Source organism: Pinus tabuliformis, chromosome 3_2, assembly GCF_031772625.1.
Source record: "Pinus tabuliformis cultivar Carrire ecotype Pingquan chromosome 3_2, CPIR1, whole genome shotgun sequence".
Classification (NCBI taxonomy): Eukaryota; Viridiplantae; Streptophyta; class Pinopsida; order Pinales; family Pinaceae; genus Pinus; species Pinus tabuliformis.
This window is the reverse complement of record NC_142302.1, coordinates 956,189,077-956,214,550: the sequence shown is the minus strand read 5'-3', so window position 1 is coordinate 956,214,550 and position 25,474 is coordinate 956,189,077.

The following is a 25,474-nucleotide window of genomic DNA, read 5'->3' as shown; positions in this document are numbered from 1 at the left end:
GATACTCTAATACCATATGCATGGATTCTTGGAGTTGTACATGCACAAAACATGCATGATCATGTTGTTGATGACCTCTGTTTGGCCATCAGTCTGGGGTTGGAAGGTAGTTGATTTGGTGACTTATGCATCCGAAAATGAGTGAAGGATCACCCATAATATGCTTAGTAACTTGTTATCCTTAGTTAATATGATGGTCTATGGGATCCCAAAATGTACCCATACCCTTTTAAAGAAAATCTTGGCGGTGGCTCTATTGTTATACTCTTCTTGTAGGTAGTCAAAATGGCCATCTTTGAAAATATATGAAAGGCCGCAAATACATACTCAATATTATGCTTGAAATTAGGAATGTGATACATATAATCCATAAAGATGCATTATCAAGGCCCGTCAACTTAGGCAGAATGGTATACAATCTTTTCTTCTTAATTGTTTGCTTGATAATGGAACAAGAATTGTAGGACCTGATATTCTAGCCAACATCCTCTCAAAATTTTGACCAATAAAAATACTTTTGTAGTGTTACCACTATTTTTTGAATACCAAAGTTCCCTGATACTTAACTGTAATGTTACTCATAGATCATCATGGCACACTTTCTTGAAGGAACATAAAGGCATGCCAGATGGTATAACAATGCATCCTTAAGGTTGAAGTCTAGAACTTACTTTCATGTCATTAACATCTGGTATGTGATAGCGAATTACGAGTCACTATTGTATACTTGTAGCCATCCAAAAGTCTCGTGCCCATAGGAATTGATGATTATGGTTAGTGCGACAAGCGAGGGTTGACTAAGACAGTCTCCAACATGATTGTGCTACCTTTATCGTACTTGATGCTCAAATGAAATTGTTGTAGTTGTGTGGACCATTTCAGACGGTCGTCACTTTGTAACGTCCCTTGTGTCTACATAAATTGAAGAGGCATGTGATTGCTTTTGATGATCATATCATTCCCTAGAATATAATGTTTCCATTATCCATAGGCCTGCACGATAATAGGTGGGGTATCTATGAATAATAGCAGGGAGTGTTTCACTATGATAAGTCATCGACTGTCCTTTTTGAATGAGTATTGAACCAATAACATATTCAGAGAAATATATCTCGATCTAAAATGGTTGTCATAGGTACGGTAGGGTGAGGAATGGTGTGAAGAAAATATGGTTTTCTAGCTCACCAAGTGTTATATGATGTGATTTAGTCCAAAAAAATATTCTTCTTCTCTTCCATTGGTTACTTGGATTGAGGGACAAGCAATATAAGAGAACCCTAGCATGAATCTTTGGTAGAATTTAGCAAGGCCCAAGAAGTTGTAAATCTCTATTATGCTCATCACAATTGGCCAATCTTGAATGACTTGGAGATTTGTTGGATCCACATGCACTCCTTGCTAATCAATAATGTAGCTTAAGTATTGGACCTTGTCCATGTCGAAAGAGAAATTTTCCCAGTTAGCACATAGCTTGTGTTGTCACAATTTGTTGAGGGATAGCTAAATATGTTACAAGTGTTCTTCCTAACTCTTATCAAAGATGAGGATGTCATCTAGATATACCACCATGAACAATTTGTTGAAGCACCACAAGGTATAATCCATCATCTTCATGAAAATTGTTGGGGAAATTTCCAAATAAAAGGCATCAACAACCATTCAAAAAGACCCTCATTAGACTTGAAAGTAGTCTTCCGCACACCTGTTGGTTTTGTTGGGACTTGATGGTAGTCAAATTTTAAATCAAACTTATTAAAATATGTGGCCCCCGTTAGCTAGTCAAGAAGGTTGTGAATCCAAGGAATTGGGTATTGATTCCTGAATTTGATTTTGGTCAGGGATAGATAATTAACCCAATTCCTATGCTATATCTATAATACTATGCAACTGAGGAAAAAATCAATAGAATATCAGAGTTGGATATGTTGTTTCTGTTATGTAACTAGCTCTCAAAACAAAACAAAAGATATATCAATGACTTAAAAGGTATCCCCTTCAAGGGGGAAACCTCATTTACATCACATAAATGAAAAATTCTTTGATGATACAAATAACAAGACCTCCTTTGTAGTTTTCAACCCCGTATAGAAATTACCTAAATATGAATTCTAAAAACAAAAAATAAACAATGGCAAAAGTGTAAAACCTAAAATAGATATACACAGAGATTGTCCCCTAGAACCCAAAACTGGGACTACCGGATTGATTTTTCATTATATTCCTTTCAATGTTACAATACATATATATACATGTCGAAGCATCCATAAACCCCAATCCATAAAGCCTGGATTAGAAGATAATCATAGCTGCCCTTACCGTATCTACAAAATACCATGGAAAAAAATAATCATGTACAAAACCATGTGATAAATCCATGCACAAAACCATATGTAGTCCACCCACCTAATATACGGTCCGAAAACAATTTCCTGGGTTGCTTCGCTGGACCCCGTGCACGGGGGCTATCGTCCCCTTGCCTACCCTTGACAAGGGGCGTAGCTCCTACCCCTGCTACACCTAGCATAGCGTAAAGGGGGGCTACTACTCCCCACACATGGGGTTTTCCTGGAAATAATATAACAAACAACTAACATCCTCCCATTTGTTGTTTTCTTTCCACAGGGGAGCTTAATCATTGATCCAACCCTGCAATGCCCATTGTGTCTCTACACCAAGAGAACTTCTCAGTGCTCACAAACTTTATCTATGCATCTACAGTATTCTTCAAATTATCCACCTTTACCAGCAAAACGTTTTTGTCCTCAACCATATCCCTCACAAAGTCACACTGAACATCAATGTGCTTTGAATTTGAATGATAAGTAGGGTTCTTTGCCAAGAAAATCACTTTGGCTATCACAATCTATCCTTATATCTCGATGTACTAACCCCATACTTGAACACAATATCTACAACCAAACTGCTTCCTTGCTTGCATGAGTGGTTGCAATGTATTTTGGATCTGTAGTTGAAAGTGCCACTACAGACACTATCCTACTCATCTAACTGGATGCACCTCCAAATAGGTTAAACACATACCCACTTGTAGATCTTCTCTAATCCATATCTCCGGCCCAGTCCAAGCCATGGATGTCCAAAACTCTGTGCAATCCTGGTCTTCCTTAGTAGCACAAGCCATAATCACTAGTGCCACGCAAATACCTAAAAATCAACTTCATCGCTGTCCAATGCTCCTTCTCTGGTTTTCACATAAACCTTCTCAACACTCCCACTACATGTGAAATGTCTTGTTTAGTATAGACCATTGCATACATTAGGCTACCGACTGCACTTGCATATGGAACACAAGACACGTCCTCTACCTCTTCTGGTGTCTTGGGACACTATTCAACATATAACTTTACACCTACAGGAATAGGATCCTTCACTGGTTTACTATCCTACATATCAAGCCTCTGGACTATTGTCTTAACATAATTCCTCTGGTTTAATCGGAGCTTCCTCTTTTCCCAAACTCATTTAATTTCCATTCCCAAAACATAGTTTGTAGCACCAAGATCATCCATGTCAAATTTGGAGGACAATTGGGTCTTCAAATCTTGGATAATTTATTTGTCATTTTCCACTACCAATAGATTATCCACATACAAGACCATATAAATAACACGGTCACCAATTAACTTAAAATATGGATAGTGATATGATTTGCTTCTAGTGAAGCCAAGTCCCTGTATAAATGTATCAAATTTCTGATACCACATGTCCTTGGTGATTGTTTTAACCCATACACAGACTTTTTCAACATTCATACCAGTTCTTTCTTACCCTTCACTGCAAAGCCTTCACATTGCTTCATGTAGATCTCTTCTTTGAGATCACCATGAAGGAATGTTGTCTTCACATCCATCTTTTCTACCTCAACATAAAAAGCAGCAGCAATAGATAAAATTAGTCTAATAGAAGCTGCCTTGGCAATAGGAGAAAAACTATCACCAAAATCAATTCTCGGTACCTCAAAATAACCTTTTGCTACCAACCTAGCTTTATATTTCTCCACCTTTATTTTTTCATTCATCTTCTTCTTAAACAACCATCCGACAACACGACCAGATCCCATGCCTCATTTTTGTTCAAAGATGGCATTTCACCATGTGTCATTTTTGTGCAAAGATGTCATTTCATCAACCATGGCCTCTTCCCATATTTTTCTATCCTCTGAATCTATTTCTTCCTTCATAGTTTTGGGATCATTATCAGTAATAGATAAAGAAAAATTTAAATATAAATTAGATGGACTATACCTTTCTAGTTACCGTCTTTCTCGAATTGAGCTTCTCACAACTGGAGTTTGTGCATCTTCATCTTCTGATTCCTCTTCTGCTATAGATTTTGATTCTTCATCTTTTAGCTCAAACCCTATCTTCTCAGGTTCCTTTGGTAGGACCTCATGTTTAATAACATGTTTCACTTCTCTAAACACCACATATGAGCTATACATGTCCTTCCTTGTTTTGGGGTTCCAAAGCTTATAACCTTTTAAATGATCCTTATACCCAATAAAGATGCAACTTTCTGACTTACTATCTGACTTTGTTCTTTTCTCCTTTGGAACATGTACAAGTGCATAACATCCAAATACCATCAGATGTGAAAGAGAAGGTTTCTTACCATTCCATACCTCTTGAGGACTCTTATCTTCCAACATTGATGTACGTGATTTGTTGACTAGATAACATGTAGTCTCCACTACCTCTGCCCAGAATTCATGTCCTAACCCGACACGACTGAGCATGCTTCTTTCCTTTTCCATCAATCTCATGTTCATTCTTTCTGCAACTCCATTTTTATGAGGTTTGTTTTGAGTAGTATCTTCCCATGCTATACCACACTTATTACATAGCTCTTCAAATTCCTTCTCACAAAACTCTCCACCGTTATTTGTCCTCAGGACCTTTATCTTTTGCTCTGTCTGGTTTTCCACTAGAGCCTTAAAATCTTTAAACCTGACAAAGACTTCAGATTTCCTCCAAAGGAAATATATCGTTGTATTCATTGAGAAGTCATATATAAATGATACATAGTATATAGACTTACCTAGTGATAGAACCCACACAAGTACAAACACATCACTATGAACAAGCTTTAATATTTGTTTCTCCCTCTTAACACTAGAGGAGAAACTCACAGGATTATACTTCCCTTTCTCAAGAGGTTTAGATTTATAAACCCTTTTGCAGTGCCCTTCCTCTCCACATTTTTAGCACACCTTTACAGGTTTTCCTCGAGATTTAGATCTCCCTCTAGATTTAGATCTCCCATTGGAGGACTTATTTTTGTTTCTGTTCTGGGACCATCCTCATATAGATAAGGCATCTCTATTCTGGCCCTCCATATTTTTTCATCTCATCTCCGCCAACAGCAAGGATGGGACTATTTCATCAAACTACAAGGCAGTTGCATTGCTACCTATTGCAAAAACTAGACTATCCCACGAATCTGGTATAGAACACAACAAATTGATGCACCTATCTTCATCTGAAATTTTAATATCAAGAAATAATAACTAGATTACCATAGTATTAAAGGCATTCAAATTCTCTGTCACCAAGTGTCCATCTTTCATCCTCATGTGATAAAGCTTTTTCCATACAAATAGTTTATTCACCAGAGACTTAGATTGGTACAAATTCCCTAACTTGTCCCACAAATCCTTCACCGAAGCTTCCCCTAATACATTCAACAATAACGAATCTCAGACACACAATCATATTGTTCTCTTTGCCTTCTGATCCAACCTCACCCAGTCTTCAACTCACACTGTGGTTGGTTCAGTACTCGGATCTACTACAATCCACTGATCTTTATCCACCAGCAAATCCTCCATCTTGAGTTTCAACAACTCAAAACTTTAACCAATAAATTTCTTCATCTCTATCTTTCCACTACTCGCCATGTTCTTTCACCACAAGAATTGATCCTATAGATCTGCCACTGAACAAGGTCTACCATAGGCTTGAGTAAAACCCCTTAGTAGCAAATGGATTTCCTTCAAGCTGAAAAAGCTCTGATACCAAATGTAGGTTTCAACCCCATATAGAAATTACCTGCATATGAATCCTAAAAGTATAAAATAAACAATGGCGAGATCATAAAACATAAAATAGATATACGCAGAGATTTTCCCCTAGATCCCAAAGCTGGGACTACTAGTTTGATTTTTCATTATATTCCTTTCAATCTTACAATACATATATATACATGCCAGAGCATCAATAAACTCCAATCCATTAACGTTGGCTCAGAGCATAATCGTAGTTCCCTTCACTGGATCCATAAAACACCATGGACAAAAAACCATCATGCCCAAAACCATGTCAAAAATCTATGCAAAAAACCATAGGTACGTCCGCCCACCTAGTGCAAGGTCAAAAAAATATTCACGGGTTGTTGGGAAGACCTTGTCTAGGGGGTTACTGCCTCCCTGCATACCTCCCAATAGGGGGGAAAACTTCCCCTACTATGCTCGATGCAATGTATAGGGGGGGATTTCGCTCCCCCATGTGTGGGACTCTCATGGAAAGAATATAACACATACGCAACATCCTTGGTATATATAAGAGTCTTATGGGTCATAATATAATTAGAGCCTACATAAAAACAGTAATGTACGGGCATAACAATAACAATAGTGTGTTAGAAAATTATATATTACAGAACAATGGAACACATAAAATATTGCAAGAATATAAACACAAAAAACGAATAAAACAAGAGAGACACATATATACGTGGTTCACCTAGTTTTGGCTATGTCCACGAAGAAAACTACCAGTCCTTCTTTTTATATTATCCAGCAAACTGAAGAGATACAACTTACAGTAGATCCATTGTAATTCCCTGTTCACTCTCACACTCCTCTCTCTTCCTCACACAGAATACAAATCTACATAGACACAATACAATTACCTCATATATAGCGAGGGGTTGCCTTCTAGGGAAAACAACCCTAAGTTAAACATAACTTCTACCATTAGATCTATACCTAATGAATGACCTAGATTGACTACGAAATTACAACATTTTACAACGCAATTTTATATCTATTTTTAGCTTTGGGGGCACCTCCCCATTGACCCCCCCTTGTAGCGAATATTTTACGGGCGGCGTTGCCACCCCATTACGAATTGGGGTCCAATGCATTGATACCTTTGAATATATAAGATAATCAGGCTCCACACCCAACATAGTGTGCTTTTATGGGGCACAACAATAACAATATGGGTGCTACATGGGCATAATAATACCAATAGTGGGTTACACTAACAATAACAATAAGGGGGTTACACTAGTATTATAGGGACCTAGCATGCCCCTCTCCTTCAAAAAAATGGTGTCCTCAATCCTTGAATAGTTTTGGATTCTTTTGTATAAAATTCTCATCCTCCTGTGTGGAATCTTTAGGAGTAAACTTTTCCACTTAATGAGATACTATGAAATTGATTGTTTCCATAGCTGTCAGGTTCTTGTTTTAGTGACTGCGTTAAGCTCTAATATGATTGTTCCTTCTTCATAAAGTTCTAGAAATATTGTTTGAATTAGGAGCTTGTCACCAATAACCTTCTTTAAGCATGAAAAATGGAAAATTGGGTGTAGTAAGGAAGATGCAGGCAACTCCTGTTTGTATTCCATGGTATCAATCATTTTGCAATACCTTGTAAGGAACATATTTTACTGTCCCTCTTAGCTTCCTTGGGGAACATTTGTTTGTATGTTTGTAGTCGTAAAAATACCAAGTCGCTTACATCAAAACATATTTCAATGTGATGTTGATATTGTTTCATTTGATTTTGTGCCTCAGTGAGGTTATCCTCTAAGATTTGGAGAACTTGTTGTTAATGCTCGATGTTATCTTCTACTGCTTGAACCTTATAATTTTCTCGTAAAGGTGATGTGATGGAGGGTGGATGTTATCCATAAATGGCATCATTTTTGTTAGAGTATGGAAGGAAGTGTTATACCACCATTTAGCTATCAGTGGCCACTTTACCCATTGTGTTTTTTTATCAAATACAAGGGAATGAATATATCCTTCCAAACATTTGTTCACTATATTTGTTTGTCCGACATATTGAGGATTATAAGATGAGCTATAAGATAATTGAGTACCAAGACAAGAAAATAACTTTATTGAAAATTTCCACTGAAAATGGGATCTTTTCCACTTACAATAATCTTTGGGTCTCTATGTAGATTTTGAATTATTTATATAAATGCAATAACAACTATACTTTATTTAAAAGGATGAGATAATGCATAAAATTGTGCATAGTCGGTAAGTCTATCAACTACCACCATGATGACACTCTTTCATTTATACTTGGGTAAACCTATGATAAAATCCATTGAGACCTCCTCCCAAAACTGACTTGGAATGAACAAAGGTTGTAACAAACCCAAGATTTTAATTTTGTCAACTTTATTTTGTTGGAAAACCAAACATTCTACCACAAACTTTTGAATATCATATTTAAGCCTATCCCAAAAAAGTTCCTTCTTGACCTTGTGGTAAGTTTTTAAAAATATTGAGTGCCCTCCACAGGGGGAGGTGTGCAATTTGAAAAGAATATTTTGTTTGAGTTGGGAATTCTTAAAGAGATATAAGCGATGTCCGTACCATAATGAATCATTTTTCGAAATAAATGTATCTGATGTACTAGGACATTGTTGAAACATTTGAATAAGTGTCCATACCTCTTCGTCATTCTTCCATTCATCTCTTGCTTCATTTATCTAATCATCTTGGATAATAGAAATAGAATAAATAAATGCTTCCAAATCCTAATCCTTTCTTAAGACTGCATCTACAAAAACATTTTTCTTTCACTTTTTGCATATGATTTCAAATTCATATCCCAACATTTTTGTGACCTGTTTTTGTTGCTTGGTTAAATTATATCGGCCTCTAGAATTTATTCAACCACACATTCAATTTCACTCTTTTAAGCATATGGATATATGTAAAGCTTTATGTTTAAAGGAATACTATCTAGAATAAAGAGAGCATGATCATAATCATGAATTGGTGGGAGGAATTTTGGGGTTTCAAACACCTATGAATGATTTTCCAAGACTCCTTGGAGATCTAGAGGAATAGATAATTTCGATGTTTGAAACTCTATTAAGCATAATTGTGCAATTACACCTCATTGTTATTTCTTAAAAAGATTTATCGTGCTATTAGAGATGATTATCTTCCTTGGTTTCACTGTGATACCCATTAATTCAATTTCCTTTCCTTCCCAAAAAAAAATTAAGAAAAGTTCTTGAAAATTAAAATTTACCATCCCCAAAAATCATAACCATTGGACTCCTAGTACCTCCCATCATAATGGAAAGCATTATAATGTTCAATACATAATCTTGCCTGGTTAGCTTGATACTATGGGACGTTATAGATAAAATTATGGTTACTCCATTTGTAACCATCACTTAACACTCTAGTGTTGACTATAGAAAGCAATTCAATTCCTTGGCTATCTACAATTAGTAAAATTATGGATACTACCTAGATCAATCAACACTATTGTCTTTTTCGTCTCAAAATATCCTTCTATTTTAAGAGTTTAGGAGTGGTAATTCCCACCAACGTATTATAAGATATAGCTAGATTCATTTCTACTTTTCCTGAGGATGATTCCTTCAGTATATCCTCTTCTTTTTATGCTTCTTGTTCATTTTGTTCGTCCTCCTCAAAATTTATGTAAAATAATTTCTTCTCAACACACTTCTGACTACGTTATTTTCTTTCACAACCACACCAAATCCATTTTTCTCTTTTTTACTCTAATTATTGTTGTGTAAATCTTGTAGGTTGTGGAAGGATAGTAGCAACAACACTTTCATCTTTATATTTGTGAGTGGTAAAATTCCTTGTTTCCATAATTTTACTTTCAACTTTTCTTGCTAGCTTGAATGTCCTCTCCAATGAATCAGGTTCCCAAAGGCGAACCTCATGTTGGATGTTATCCTTTAAAATTCCTATGAAGACATTAATCCTATGCTCCTCTAGAATATTATGTATCTTGATATTCAATCTTTGGAAGTCCTCAATGTGCTCTTCCATTGAACCCTTTTGTTTGAAATTTATTAATTGGTTGAAGAAGGTGTTGCTTTTTGTATCCTCATAATGTGCTACCAATTCTTTTGCAAAAATTGTCCAAGAGATAATTTATTTACTAGAAAAATCCATTGATACCATAGAAACTAATTTTGTTCTAAATATAAATATGCAATGCATACCTTTTATGTGTTTGACGGATCATGTAGATGAAAGAATTGCTCCATCTATAGTATCCATGTCACCAGATCCTTGACATCAAACTTCCTCATATTAATTTTTGCAATGTTGTTAGTCTTCAACCCACTATGAGAGTCTCTAAAATCACAATTTTTATTCCTTTTATCCTCATCATGATTTTCATGGTGTACCTTGTCACCACTGGCAAGAATTTCTTGTAGAAACCTTGTCAAACCTTTCTTCAATCCTTGTAGGTAACTTTCCATTTATATTTTTAAACCATCCTTCAAACCTTCCATATTGACGTTCACCATTTCTTCCATGCCATATTTCAAACAATCCATCATAGCTTCCAATTAATTTTTGGTTACTCTTTGCGAGAGTGAAATTTGTTGCACTTCGTCTCATTATTTTGATATATCATGCGCATTTCTTCCATTTCTTCATGTGTCATAGAAGAGATTTCTAGTTTCTTACTAGATGTGTCCATTTTTTTTTTGTTTTGAGTAATTTTAAAATCAAACAATGATATTTATGCTTCATTATATTGTTTGAATCACTTCAAATTGATTTTTCAAACAAAAATTATTCAAAATTTAAAAAAATACACACATTTTTCTTGCTTTTTAGGAGCTCGATATTGAAACTGTCATATCTTTGTAATTTCAGATCTACAAAGTTTGAAATTTTATTATGTAGTATCCCTCTCAGTCTTCTTTCTAACCCCATAATTCATAGTGAGATTGGACTTTTCAAGAAAACTGTATACCGATCTCCCATGATGGCTTGATTATAGACTCGTTTAGTAGAGCAAGCTTTTATAGAGCACCACATGTCACTGTTTCAAACTTTCAGTTACCTTTTACTCAATTCAAAGCAAATGGTTAGAGAGAAGGTTATGATGATTTTCCCAATCTCACCTATTTCATATAGAATTATCGAGCGTGAGATAACACTAACTTCCTCGAATCATATCTCCAAAAATATAGTGAACCAAGATCTGAAATTCATGAAAGTCCTTCACCAACATTTTAGATCCACGTGGTTGAAATGTTAGATTCCTAAACCACAAAAAAAAAAAAAAAAAATATAGTGAAAATTCCAAGATGACCTGTTTGAAGAAGCGAAACCCTAGAATCCAAAGCTTTGATACCAAATGTTATGCAACCAAATCTCAAAACAGAAGAAAATATAGATTAGCTACTTAAAATTTATTTGATTCGAGGGGTAAACCTCCTTTACATTACATAAATGAATAATTCTTGGATGCTAAATGAGAAGACATCCTTTGTATATATATGAGTCTAAGGGGTCATAATATAATCAAAGCATACATAACAATAATAATGTAAGGGTACAACAATAGACATAGTGCACTTTTATGGGGCAAAAAAATAACAATATGGGGGCCACATGGGAACAAAAATAAAAATAGATGTCTACACTAACAATAACAATAAGGGGATACACTAATATTATAAGGACCTAACAATTTATCTTCTTTAATTTTTCTTTTTCTTTTCCTAGCCAACGCATTATTCCTAAAATGAAGAATAGTAGTAGGGATTTAATTACATTAAATACACATTATAAATTAAATACTATCATAGTTCATGTTATTATCATCTTTGAAAATTGGGTCCTATAGAAAAAAAGAACTTAAAAAGTAAATATGTCATTTACACCTTTTGTATAGCACTTTGATTAAATATTATTTAAAAGTTTAGAAGTAATTGTAAATAGTTACAAACACCAATGTCTAGGTCAAGTCTTTGGTTTTAATAGCTAAATGTTCATTTTTCATATATATGAAGAAAGAATAACAAAGACTTGTAGAAAAACATTTTGCATTTTTGTTGTATATTTGTATCTATGTAAAAGGAGTATATTCAACATACATGCATATGTTACATTTATGTTGGAGGTGAACTTGTATCTTTATGAACATTTCATTCAATTTTCACATTGATTTGATTGACCTAATTGGTAGGTTTTGTCAATACTAACCTTATTCAAAATATATGTTATATTCAAAGCTTATTTGTATTCATGCTTCCCAGAATCCATATTACAAAGGATAAGGAACTTCTCCTTTTGAGTTTCTCCTCAATATATGGAAAAAAATCTCAAAATAATATGCTTCAACAATCTGATTTTTTAGGTCTACATTCAAGTATGCAGATCCATCTTGACCCAATGGTGACGACAATTTAGTGACTTTTTCTAAAGGATTCCCCCCTTGTGCTATAAAATAACCATCCTAAATTGAAAGAAATGACTAGTCCAATAATAGTGGGTAGCATCCTGAGTTATAAAAAACTATTTCATTATTTAAGGACTTATTATCTTGAATTATATGCTTTCGTGGTAATAAACTGACATTCTTGCTGGGGAAAAATTTGATTCCCTTGGATTAAATATACATGGTATGATGATGTGATGACACATTGATTTTGAAGATATTTTTCCTCATATGGTGAATCCATATTTTTCCTCATATGGTGAATCCATTGAGAAATGAACTCTTGTTTCTAAATATTGAAAGTATTCTGTTGTTTGGAACTCTTGTTTCTAAATATTGAAAGTATTCTGTTGTTTGTAATGGTGACCAGAAATAGGAAAAAATATTGAAAGTATTTTGTTGTTTGGAACTCTTGTTTCTAAATATTGAAAGTATTCTGTTGTTTGTAATGGTGAGCAGAAATAGGAAATTCTAAACGAATTAGCCGATTGGTTCAGATATAGTTATTCAATTTATCTACATTTATAGTTGAGCCATTTCACTATAGAGATATCCTACCCTATGCCTACACCTAGATCCTCTTTCATGCCTTTGTGGTTTCTAAAATGACTAATGGGTGATAAGCGAGAACAAGCACTGGGTTACTTTACTAGATGGTAAGTTGTTGGGTATACAAGTGAGTTGAGTTCCCATTCACACTCGTATCATTATTCAAAACTAATATATTGAGGATAAAATGATCATATGGTTAATTCATAACATCAACTTTTGAGGTTAAAATAGTTTAGGGCTCAATTAAGGATATATGCAGGCAATTAAACAATCATTAAAGACTATGAAAAAATACATGTTTATGATTTTAATATGAAGATTAACTATTGTTGAGTTTATCTATGGGTAGTAATTAGTTGAAGGGCGCACCACCATGATATGAAGCAACAAATTTCATTCTCTACCTATTAAAGGTCATTTACATTTGGACATTTCTACTGCTAATATAATGTACATTTTTCATCTTCCGGTGAGTGGGTTGTCTCATATTATAAAATGCATAAGATGTGCTTGTGATATTTTAAATTTGGGAAAGTATAAGAACAGTAAGACCAAATTCTTCATATTTGAAAAGAATGGGCATTATACAACTCAATGTTTGTAATAGAAAAATGGTATGGGAAAATTAAAATAGGTAATAGAGTTAGCATGAAAAATGTCTCAACGAGTTTAGGATCTCAATGCAATGTTGTTAATCGTTTTTGTTCATAGCATTGGTAAAGAACTATATACTTTTATATTTTATGGTTCTCTTTTAGTACAATCACATTTCTCTGTGAGACACAGTTTATCTTGAGACATAATATTTATGTCGATAGGCATGTCTATTTTAGAATAGGACTTCAAACACTTTAATTTAATTATCAATAATTATTAGTTGTATTTAGGGATTTAAGCTCCTTATAATATTATTGAATATTATTAGTACTATACATAAATGAAGGTTGAGATTTATTTCCATGGTAGTTATGCTTTTTTTGCTCTTTTAAGCAAATTCATTAATTGAAAATAATGTGAGATGAACACGTGTGATGTGTAAAGAGTTCGATTTTTTAGACATGTGATATTGGTAAACCATGATATTGGCCCATAATATTGTAACAAAAAATATTTACAATGTATTTCATATGATTGAGCTAATTTTATGTCTCTTTATGTAAAGTGTTATACTCGATATAATTTCACTTTATACTTTATAAAAAATATATTAATTTTGTCTTTCAACAATGATGTTTATTTAGAAAAACATTGATGTTTATTAGAGTTAACACAAATTTAAAAAAATTAAATTGTGATTTATAATACGAATTATAGTTTTGATTGATTATGAGCACATGGAAATCATCGGCTATGTAGTTTATTTAATTCTTGGTTATGAAATTTCTTGATTAATATTTCTATAGAAATTGGTGGTGATGTTATTGGCTACCTCACGAGCATGATCTAAATTTTCGTTCTGCACATGGAAATCATCGGCTATGTAGTTTATTTAATTCTTGGTTATGAAATTTCTTGATTAATATTTCTATAGAAATTGGTGGTGATGTTATTGGCTACCTCACGAGCATGATCTAAATTTTCCTTATGCTCCTAACAATTGGGAAATTGTGATTAATGCAAAGCAAGGTAATACAACAATATGGTAACTTAATGTGTGAAATGAGTTAAATATAAAGGGATATGAAAGGAATGGTTGTGTTTGTATTAACTAAATACGACGCATATGTGTACAAAATAATGAAACTCAATGCAAATGAACCCTAAAAGGGTAGTTCATTACACGCAAATGGTCTACAAATCTTCCTTATGCTTGACCTTAAGCTTGTTAAATTTATCTTTCACTAAAGTTGCATAAATAATTGACTTATCCTGTAGTTATACGTGTCTATGTGTTTTTATTTATATGGTCGTTTGTATCTTGAGCATTCGTTCACTACAAAACATTGTATGGCTTCTCTAACTTGGTTTTGGCATTCACTCTCATTAACTTTATATAGCTTCAATCTAGATTTTTGGTGATGTATTATTATAATTTAGAAATATATTCACAATTTTATACATAGTTTGTTCATACAATTCTAAAATAAATCTAGTGCCCTCCAAATAAAAAAGTGAAACCGTGTTTTAAAAATGAATCTTCAAGTTCAAATTGTAATTTTTTTAGTGAATTTATGTATGTGTTGCAAATGTCTCATTGAATAATGATATTTTAATTCAATTGAATCAATATCATATTGTAAAAGAAAAATGACTATATCTTAGAAGAAAATTTACACTTCAAATAAGTCTTAAACTATGTTTTAAATGACCTTCCAAATAATCTAGATCTCAAGTAATCATGACCAATAAGACGAAGTGAAGGTATCATAAATAGTTATCCTTATGACTGGTGAAGGGGGGCCTTCCTTCACCAATAAGGGATGTTGAAGATTATTCACAATTAAGACTCTAGAAAAGAAGGAATTGCATAGTATATATTATATCAAAGTGTGGTACAACATTCTACTCATGTAGTCTCCTACTACTTTAAATATTTAACTAGCTACAACCACAAAGCCTAATGAATTTATACAAGTCTAATGAGTAATGACCCAACCGAATGTAAAAATTAATCAATACATATTTAGGAAAAATCCTATCTCATATATTTTTTTTGTTACATCTATGATTCAATAGATGTAACTTGTTAGAATCCGCTCCTACTTATCATGGTGTCTTTAGATCTTATCTATTGTTGGACTAGCCTTTTATCGCTTTTCCACTTGAGCATCCTTCAAAGATCAAATTCTCAAGCTCCAATAACATAATTGAAGCGATATTTCATGGACTTGCAAGTAATGGCACTGGGTGTAATAGAATATAAAAAATTCAAGTAATGATTTGTGTCCTTTGAGTATCTGCCGCCAATCAAACATACTCTCTCCAAACCAACACATGAGAAACATAAAACTAGGTAGAGAATACTTTACAATCTATGTTATCACTTGAATAACATGAATTATAAACGTTTTCATTCCTTAATGAAAACATGATTACAATCATGATGCTATCAGAAAAAGGGGAAACATGGACTAATTAAAGTAGATTCTAGTTGGGAAAAGGAATTAAAAGAAGACCAATTTAAGGGCTCAAGGTCTCCAACCAGCTTACTATGTTCCATTCCCTGATGAAAACAATATTATTCAAGGTCCTTATTTGCACATGAATATGTTTCATGCGGAGTGCTAAGTTAATAAATTTCCCTTTTCTCCTCCCTAAATTCCCTAAAACCAACTTCCATTCTAACTTTTTCTTCCCAAAACTGCTCCACATTTGTTAACTCGTACATTTACTTATATCTATCCAAGGATAGCCAAATCAGAGGGAAATAAAACTTCAAACCTATCTAGTGGGATCTATTTTTCTCTATGCATTGCAAGTAACTATTAAAGTGCCCTATGGCTCTCAGAAGATTCAAATACCAGAAACATTCTCTATTCCTGATAAGAAATGTGGAAAATCCCCATCTCTTATTAGAATGGTTCAGAGCATCAATGGCTATGTCATCAATAACTTTCACACAATTATCTATCATTTTCTCTTCCAATATCACAAGTATACTTGTAAGTTGAGATCTCCTGGCGATAAAATTATGGTTCTTAATACACTTATCTAGGTTGCATGATTTTTCCTTGATTCGGAGTTCACAACTAGCCTAGGCATATTCCATGTCTTCCTAGTCTATATTCAATTTAAAGCTAATTTACAAGATGAGATACAAAATCTCGTAGTTAAAGATATCCTATGTAAGATATAGGATTTAATTTCCTCTCAAAAGGAATAATACAATCATATATATATATATAGATGTATGTATGTATGTATGTATGTATGTATGTATGTATGTATATATATATATATACATACATACATACATACATACATACATACATATATACATACATACATACATATATATACATATATATATATAAATATATATATATATATATATATATATATATATATATATATATATATATATATATATATATATATATATATATATATAATTCAAATATGGGATGTTGAGTGGCAGTATCGACTTCATAAAAATATCTTCAGAATGACTTTTCATATGAAAATTAGTGAGATTTGTCTTCAATAATAGAATTAATTTTGAAGGAAATAATTTGTTCTGTACGAATAAAGCATACACTAGTAACGGTGGTCGAAAGTCCAATAATTCCTGAATGAGTGATCTTATATTTTACCTCCCTTCTTTTAAAGTTTCCACTTTTCCTTGTGTAGTCTACAAATTTGCCTTGTCTTCTTCCCATTGTATTTTTTTCATCTTATAACAGGTTAGAGGATTTGGTTTTCTTCTTTCAAATTCTCTGACAATTTGGTGTTGCTTTTCCGAAAGAATGGTGTTCTCCTGATGGGACATAGCAAGAGTTCTCCACTTATCACATTCTTCTTATAACGTTATAAAGGAAGAATAATCAGGGATAGAGGTTTCCATCCCTTCCATGTGTGTAAATTTCTTCTTGTACAATATAGCCTGTGACTTTCTTCCAACAAAATGGAGTCTCTTGTTTACTTTATTTTTCCGCCCAAGGTATTCAATTTTACCTTTCTCATTTGAATTTCTAATACCCTATTTGACTATTTTGACCTTTAATTTTCTCTCTTCAACCTCCCTACTTGTCTGACTAACAAAAATGACTTCTTTCAACTTCTCATGAAATTCTTCACATTAGGCTTTCCCCCTTCATCACTCATAGCATCCTCAACATCCATTGGTTTTTCTATGGATGGCCTTGGTGTCACAACCACGACATTAGTTTTCTCATTCATATAAGGATTTTGAACTACTGTCATGTCACCATCCCCTATGATTGGTGCTTGTGTATCAATAACAACATTAATACACATATATATGCCAAGTTTGGATGCTTCAACCATGGTTGGTTCTTGTGGGACAAAATTAGTATCATTTTTCTTGTGAGACAACCTTAGTATCATTTTCTTCATCACCTAGACTTGCTATATACTTATGGATAAACATATATGTGGTTTGTTGGCTATGTTCTTCTTTCGAATAAGTTTTTGGTTGTTTTACACTCACGCATATTATGTTTAGTTCCTACACGAACCTATTGTTTTAGTTCTCTTTTCTAAATTATCTTTTGTAACATTAATTATGTATGCGTCTTCTATTATTTTTAATGTATTGTAATACTTTGTTGCACTAGAGAATTCTTATATGCATTTATACATTTTCAGATTCAGTGTGCAATGTTTGTATATGAAAAGTTGTAATATTGCTTTATATAAATATGTATTTAAATATTTAGGCAAGAGGCCTCACGGACCCTTGTATTGGGGACTTCTCTTTAGTCTCTAAGCCCTAACCCACTTGACTGATGATGCCAGTTTGAGAATAAATCACTTCTTCTCTACACGTTTATACATCTAACCTATGCACAAGCTCAAATCCTATCCCTATTAATTTTACCTTCAAACATTTATACATAATCACGTGTACATGCGTACTTGTATAGAAATATACCTTAGGATTCATTTTAACCTTTAGATTTTTGAAAATTTATTTTTGATAATTGATGTCCCACTCTTAACATAATTCTATTTATACATGTTTAGTTTATGTCCCCTCACTCTATATTTAGTTAGGAAATATTGTCATTCCCTGTACAATTATCTTTTTTTCTTCTTTCTGTTAACTTAAGAAATCATAAAAGGATTATCCATTATTAGGGTCAAAAAGACCTTTGTTCCCATGCATCTATTAATATACATTTTTGTACCTATAACAACATAGTTACCAAATAACAACTATGTTTCTGATATATCAATAAACAAAATCCTCAATTAATGATTTATATTTTTTCAATCTATTAACTTTCATAAAATCTATCTAATGCATATCTCCATTTCTACATTTATTTCACTTACAAGTTAGTTAATGATATATTTATTGAAATAATTTTAAGAATAGGTTGAAGGCTTCCACAATCCTCTGAGCCCTAAATGACCTCTATATCAGTTTCCCTCGAGCTCCAACCTTAGGTGTCAAGAAAACTATGCAAAAATATTTATCGGGATTCACCCACTAAACCCTTAGCAACGTCTTGCTAATTTCTGGGATCAACCAATATTTCTCTCCCAATGATAATTTCTTTTAAAGGCAATTGTCTATCTCCCACAATTGATGACATTTTTCTCTAATCATGTCCATTTATTAGTGGTTTGTTTCTCTCTGAAATTTTCTCTTTTTCCTCTCCCACTCTTTGCAAAAGATAAAGAGAAACCATATAGAGAAAAAGAAATTTTTTTTTTTTCTTTGTGGCCCTTTAGGCATAATTTACTTCAACTGTTTTACTAGGCATAATTCTTGAGAAGATTAATATATCCAAAAATAACTTTTTGTTTTATAATGGAAACTAATATTTATATTAACATATTTCATCGCATCTCTTTTAATTTTTCACGAAACAAATAAATAAAAGTCACGTAGTAAAATTTCTCCACATATAGTACAAACTATTCTTATCTTTTCCATGGATATTCAAATCTATGATAATGACATTAACATTTGATATCTTGATAATTATTATTGTAATACGTTAGGCTCTAAACAAAACACTTTTAAACGGATATAATTATGAATTGCGATGCTACTAGCACCATGACTCAATCTTGCCTTCTAACTAATACAGTAGATGTTTTTGTGAATCAGATAAAAATATTTATATTAAACTTTTAGTTATAAAAAATTATTATGATTTTTAATACTGACAATTAATAAGTAAAATAATTATATAAAATATTAAATTATGACAAAATTTAAGGACACGAGATATAGGGTCAAACACTATCATATATTTATTTTTTCACTTTTAATCTGAACTTTAACTACGGCATGGAGAGAAGCCCGAAAACAATCCATTTCTAACATTTCCACGAGGGCGAGTCATATTTTCCATGCTATCACTTATGCCCATCTTTCCATTTCAGCCTTAGCAAAATTCGACGGTGGGGATATACAGCCGCAGTTCATTTAAAACTCGATAGCATGGGATTTATTAGTTGCCTTTTACGAAATTGTAAAGTCTGCACCACGAGACAAGAACGTGATTTTTTTTATGTTTTTTATATTTTTAATTTTTATTGTATTTAAAACTTACCAATGTTTTATTTGTTAAATTTGATAATTATTTATTAGTATTTGAGATTTTTTACCTTTATTTACTGGCACTTCTAAAATTTACAGGGGATATATATATATAATTGATTATTTTATGAAGTAATAAAAGTTTTGATTTTTATATTTATATTTTTAATAATAATTTTTTCATAATTAATAATGGAAATTTTGATTTTTTATATAGTTAATTATTGGGTTAAAAGGCTCTTTAATTCACTGTGGAAAAAATATTGTAATGTCATGTAAACATTTTTATTTACTAAAATAAAAATAAATAAAATAACAAAATAAACTTAATAATTTAATATTGACGTTTTTTAGCTCTAAGTTTTGACAACTAATGGTTCTTTCCATAGCATTTAAAGGTTTCATGAAATGCATTATGGAATGTAAGAGTAGTGTAATCAGTTTCTATATATCAATCTAGTCAAGTGCAACACACCTACTTGATGCAAAATATGTATGTATTAATTTGTTGTTAGATTTTGTATAGGACAATTTTATTTTATGATGGATTCATTTATTTTGATTTGAATTGATAATAATGAATTTTATTTAATGTACTTAGGTTGTTAGTGACTATGAAGCTACAAGATGTTCAATGGGAAAGTTGTATATGAGGTCAAAGGAGGGGGCACACTATAAATTGTACTTGTGATTTCATTTGAATTTATTTATTTCTAAAATCAAGTTTATTCATAAAATTTTAGTGGCTATATAAAACTGAAAGTATGCTTTAAAATCATAGTAATTTAGTTTTAATTTGAATTTATTTATTTCTAAAGTCATATTTATACATAAAATTTTAGTGGTCACATAAAACAATATGCTTTAAAATCATAGGAAATAATCTAATGAGAAAAAGATGATTATTCAATAGTCAAAGTTAAATTATAATTTCAATTTATTATTATTATTTATTTAATAAAAATAATTAGCCCCTCCAGTCTCATACCAAAGGATGAGATTATGTTGCATAACTTATCCAAAAAAAATTATACTCATAATTTGAATTTATTTATTTACAAATTGACGTTTATTCATAAAATTTTAATGGTTACTTAAGACAATCTAAAAGTATGTTTTAAAATCATACTAAATGAGTTTTAATTTGAGTTTGTTTATTTCTAAGTACAATGTGTGATTTAAATCAAAGTATACAATTTAATAAGATAAAAATGATGATTCAATAGTCAAAGTTAAATCATTATTTAATTTAGTTTTTATTATTATTTAATTAATTAAAATAATTAGTGTCTTATGTGGAATTCTATTTATTTTCTCCTAAAGTAGGTAAGAGAAATTTCTTGCCTAACCAAAGAGCACTCAGCGAATAATTTAGGAAAATAAATAACCTATTTGCTATTTTGCAATATAAAATATATACATATATTTGATAGTCAAGCATGATTAAAAAATTTACTAAGAAAAAACACAAAATTTATATTATCATAAAATTATTTTTACATTCAACAATTAACCAAAAAATATATATATTTAAATTATTTTTACATCCAATAAAATATTAACAAAATCAAACATATAATACATGATATTTAAATAATGAGTAAAAAATAAAAAAACAAAAGTAAGGAGTAAAAAATAAAAATCAAAGATAAATCAAAATTTGAAAAAAAAGTCCACACAAATAATTTGTTAAACATTCCCATTGCTCGTCAAATTTATACCCTGATTTCATGTAATTTTACTTTGAAAGATACTATTTAAACCATATACTACTCGACTACTATCTCACAACCTCACCGTCACTACATTACATCTGTGATCCCAACCAAAAGAAAATATAGTATCGCAATATTCCAGCCAAAGAAACCAAAATTACATCATTACGCCCTTTCACGTTGACCATAATGTTATAAAGACGTACAAAGCGTTGAAATCGATTTAGTATTTCGACGTACAAAGTTAAATGCTTTTATTATGATATAGCTTACGACAGTGCAGTGAACAGAATGGCGTATGCCTCTGCGAATTGTTGGTACGAATCACTTTAATCACTGAGAGTGGCACACCAGACATCGTATTTCTTCATGATTCGGTTAACATTTGGTTTGATTTTTCACTGCAATTAAAGTTGTCGTTTTAGAATTACAAATTGTATTTTTGGAACAATTCCAGAGCCCTGAGTTTATCTCAGAGTTCTCGCAATTATAATTTGAACCATACAACATAGCATTTCGATCATTTTTCATCCACGAAATCCCGACAAATAGAAGACAATTTGAACGCTCTGCATTAAATGCGCAATAACTACCCTAAGACGAGGGGTTGATCAGACATGCAGTCTCAATCTTTCACGGAAGTAACCAACCAGTGCGGAGAAAGTGATGACATTTTTTTGTTAACGCAATGATGAGACATGCAATGTCAATCACTCGGTGGAAGAAGAGGTAGGCGAGTATTTCAACAACAACCGGGTAAGAAAAACATATTTTCAATCACTCTCATAGATATCGTTGCAGGAGTTTGATTCGGCTGATTACTTTGGATTTTCTCATTTACTTCCAGCGAAATTTGACTATGATATTTTCGTTGAAACTCAGGATGAAATAGTTTGAAATTATAAAATTTTAATTATGAAATATAAACAAATGTTTTTAAGAGTGTTATTAAACTGGTGTAATTTATGATTTTGAAATATACGATTTCGTTCCCACTTCAGAACTTTGACGGTAAAGATAAACAAACTTTGTTGTAAGCTTTAATGCAATTTAATTGTGAGATACAATAATTTTGGTTCGTTGAATTGTATTAGTTTAGAGATGACTCTTAAGTCTTTCTGATCTACTCTGCCTCGTACTTATAATAGCTCTTAAAATGGTTGAATTTTTGCTGATAATGTTTTAATTGGTTTATAAGTGCCTGTTAGTTTAGAGATGATTCCTAAGCCTTTTTTATCCACTTTGATTGGCAGTCATAGCAACTCTTAAAATGATTGGATCTTGGTACACATTGTTTCAAACTAGTTACCTTCACGTTACTAGTGTCTTAACAGTATATTCATCACCAACTATTAACTACCCCTTTGATAGTGTTAGATACAACATATTTATATATATTATTTTAATGTACAATGTCATAAGGCTTTTTATATACTTCTGTAATCTTTTATTAAATATCATTAATCTTTTCCTCTACTACATGTAATTTTTCCAAACAAAACCAATGTTTCTTCTTTCAACTTTTTATTATTATTAATCATTTTATTAGGTTCTGCCTTTTATCCATAGTTTATTTTTTATTATTATTTAAATTTATAGTTATGATGCTTATACATAGTTTAATCTTAGTAATCTAATTTTTCTTATTTTTATTATTATTTAAATTTAGTTATTTGTAAGATGCTTGGTTGAGGTCTTATTGTAAATTGTTTAGTAACTTTCATTTTTATTAGTTACTAATTTTTTATTTTTTATTTTATTTCTTTTTAATTTTTAATGTTTTTTCTTCTATATTTTCTATTTTCATGAATTATAATTTTTTCACCACTTATTATTAAACATAATTCAATAAATATAATTTTAAATAATTATATATTAATAAAAATATAAATTATTTACCTATATATATAAACATAAACCATATTAATGTTTTTAAATTTTTTGTGGTGACATTCAATAGTAAAATAGGTTATGAACTGTTTTATTTTTTATTTAATTATATTATATTTAAACTAAGCTAAAAATAATAACTACTATGTAACCTTTACTATGATCTCGTAAATAAACACCATTGAAAAATTTAAAACCTTATATCGATTCACCGTTTGGCCGAATTAAAAAAATTAAATCCGTAACCTACTCTTACCCCATTACCGATTTAACAGCGTTATTTTTTTTTGTTTTTTTCTCGTTCTTTTCAACTAGCGTTATAGACACCAAAAGCGCTCGAATGCTTTGCATGGTCAAAATGTGCCATGCGACCAGCAGCGCGCAGTGATAGATGACTGGACTGCGATAATAATAAGACTCCAGCTGTAGCTGGTTCGTTTGAGAGCATGGATTTGATATAACATGCAGCATAATGATTTGATATTGCTTGAGAATGATGTGAATGTGTCCCGTATTCAATACACCATATCGATTTGATAAGTAGGTAGTAATTCAACTCAAGGTGATGTCGCTACGGATGATTTGATATGCTGACATGAAAGGAAGGGACTTCAAATATTCTCAAAGAGTCTTTTGTACATTAAGCGATTAGTTGCTGGACAAGACAACTGATAGCGATAAATGCACATGCGCTATAGTGGCATATGTAGTTTCATTGACTGCCCATCACAATTAGATTGACTGTACCTTGAATGGATGTAAACCAGCGAATATTATCTGTTATATAAAATAAAATTAGCATTTGTACCCAAAGGTGCAAAGATACTTAGATATTTTGTTTGGGTTTTTTTACTTTTAATAAAATTATTGTATTTATCTTAGAAGTTTGGGCTTGCAGCCAAGTCTAGCTGGGGTATTTTCATAGATAATGAGTTGTTTACGAGAAACTTGGGGCTTTGGGCACACTTGGACTCAAGTGAAGGGTTGTGAATATTCTAGCATGGGAATTACACTAGAATTTTATTAGTGATTTATCTATCAAAAGTATTTAGTGTACAAACCCTCCCAACTATGGCGAGAATATGGAAACTTGCCACCCCCGTGACAATGAGATTGTGGGAGCCTGGTAAGAAACCTTCAATTGAGCTAATGTCTATGGTGTTGGGGGGTGTGAATATTTCAGGCATGTAAGAAAATACATTCATGTTTTGCCAAAAAAAATGAAATTTTCCAAAAAACTAGTTTCATAGTTAATTTGATTGATTTTCTTTTTCACTGGTAGAAGAAAAGTACAGTGTCAATTTTTTAATAGATGCAAAAGCTACGAATTAAAGAAACATCACAGTTATGCCCAAAAATTGCATTAAAATTTTGCAGCACCTATCCTTGAGAGTAATGTAGAAACATTTTTCATTTATTGGGTTGGTATTTAAATACAAAAGAGAAAGAGGGAGAGATATTGAAAAATTCAATTAAACTTAGCCTTCCAATATATTGATAAAACATGTACACTGACCAATACTACTTAAGTAGACTTCTATCTATCTGCCTGTCTTTGTCTCTCTATGCACCATGCTATATAATTGTTCAAGTGCAGGAAATGAACCCATAGCACCCACCAATTTGATAATGTTTTCTAT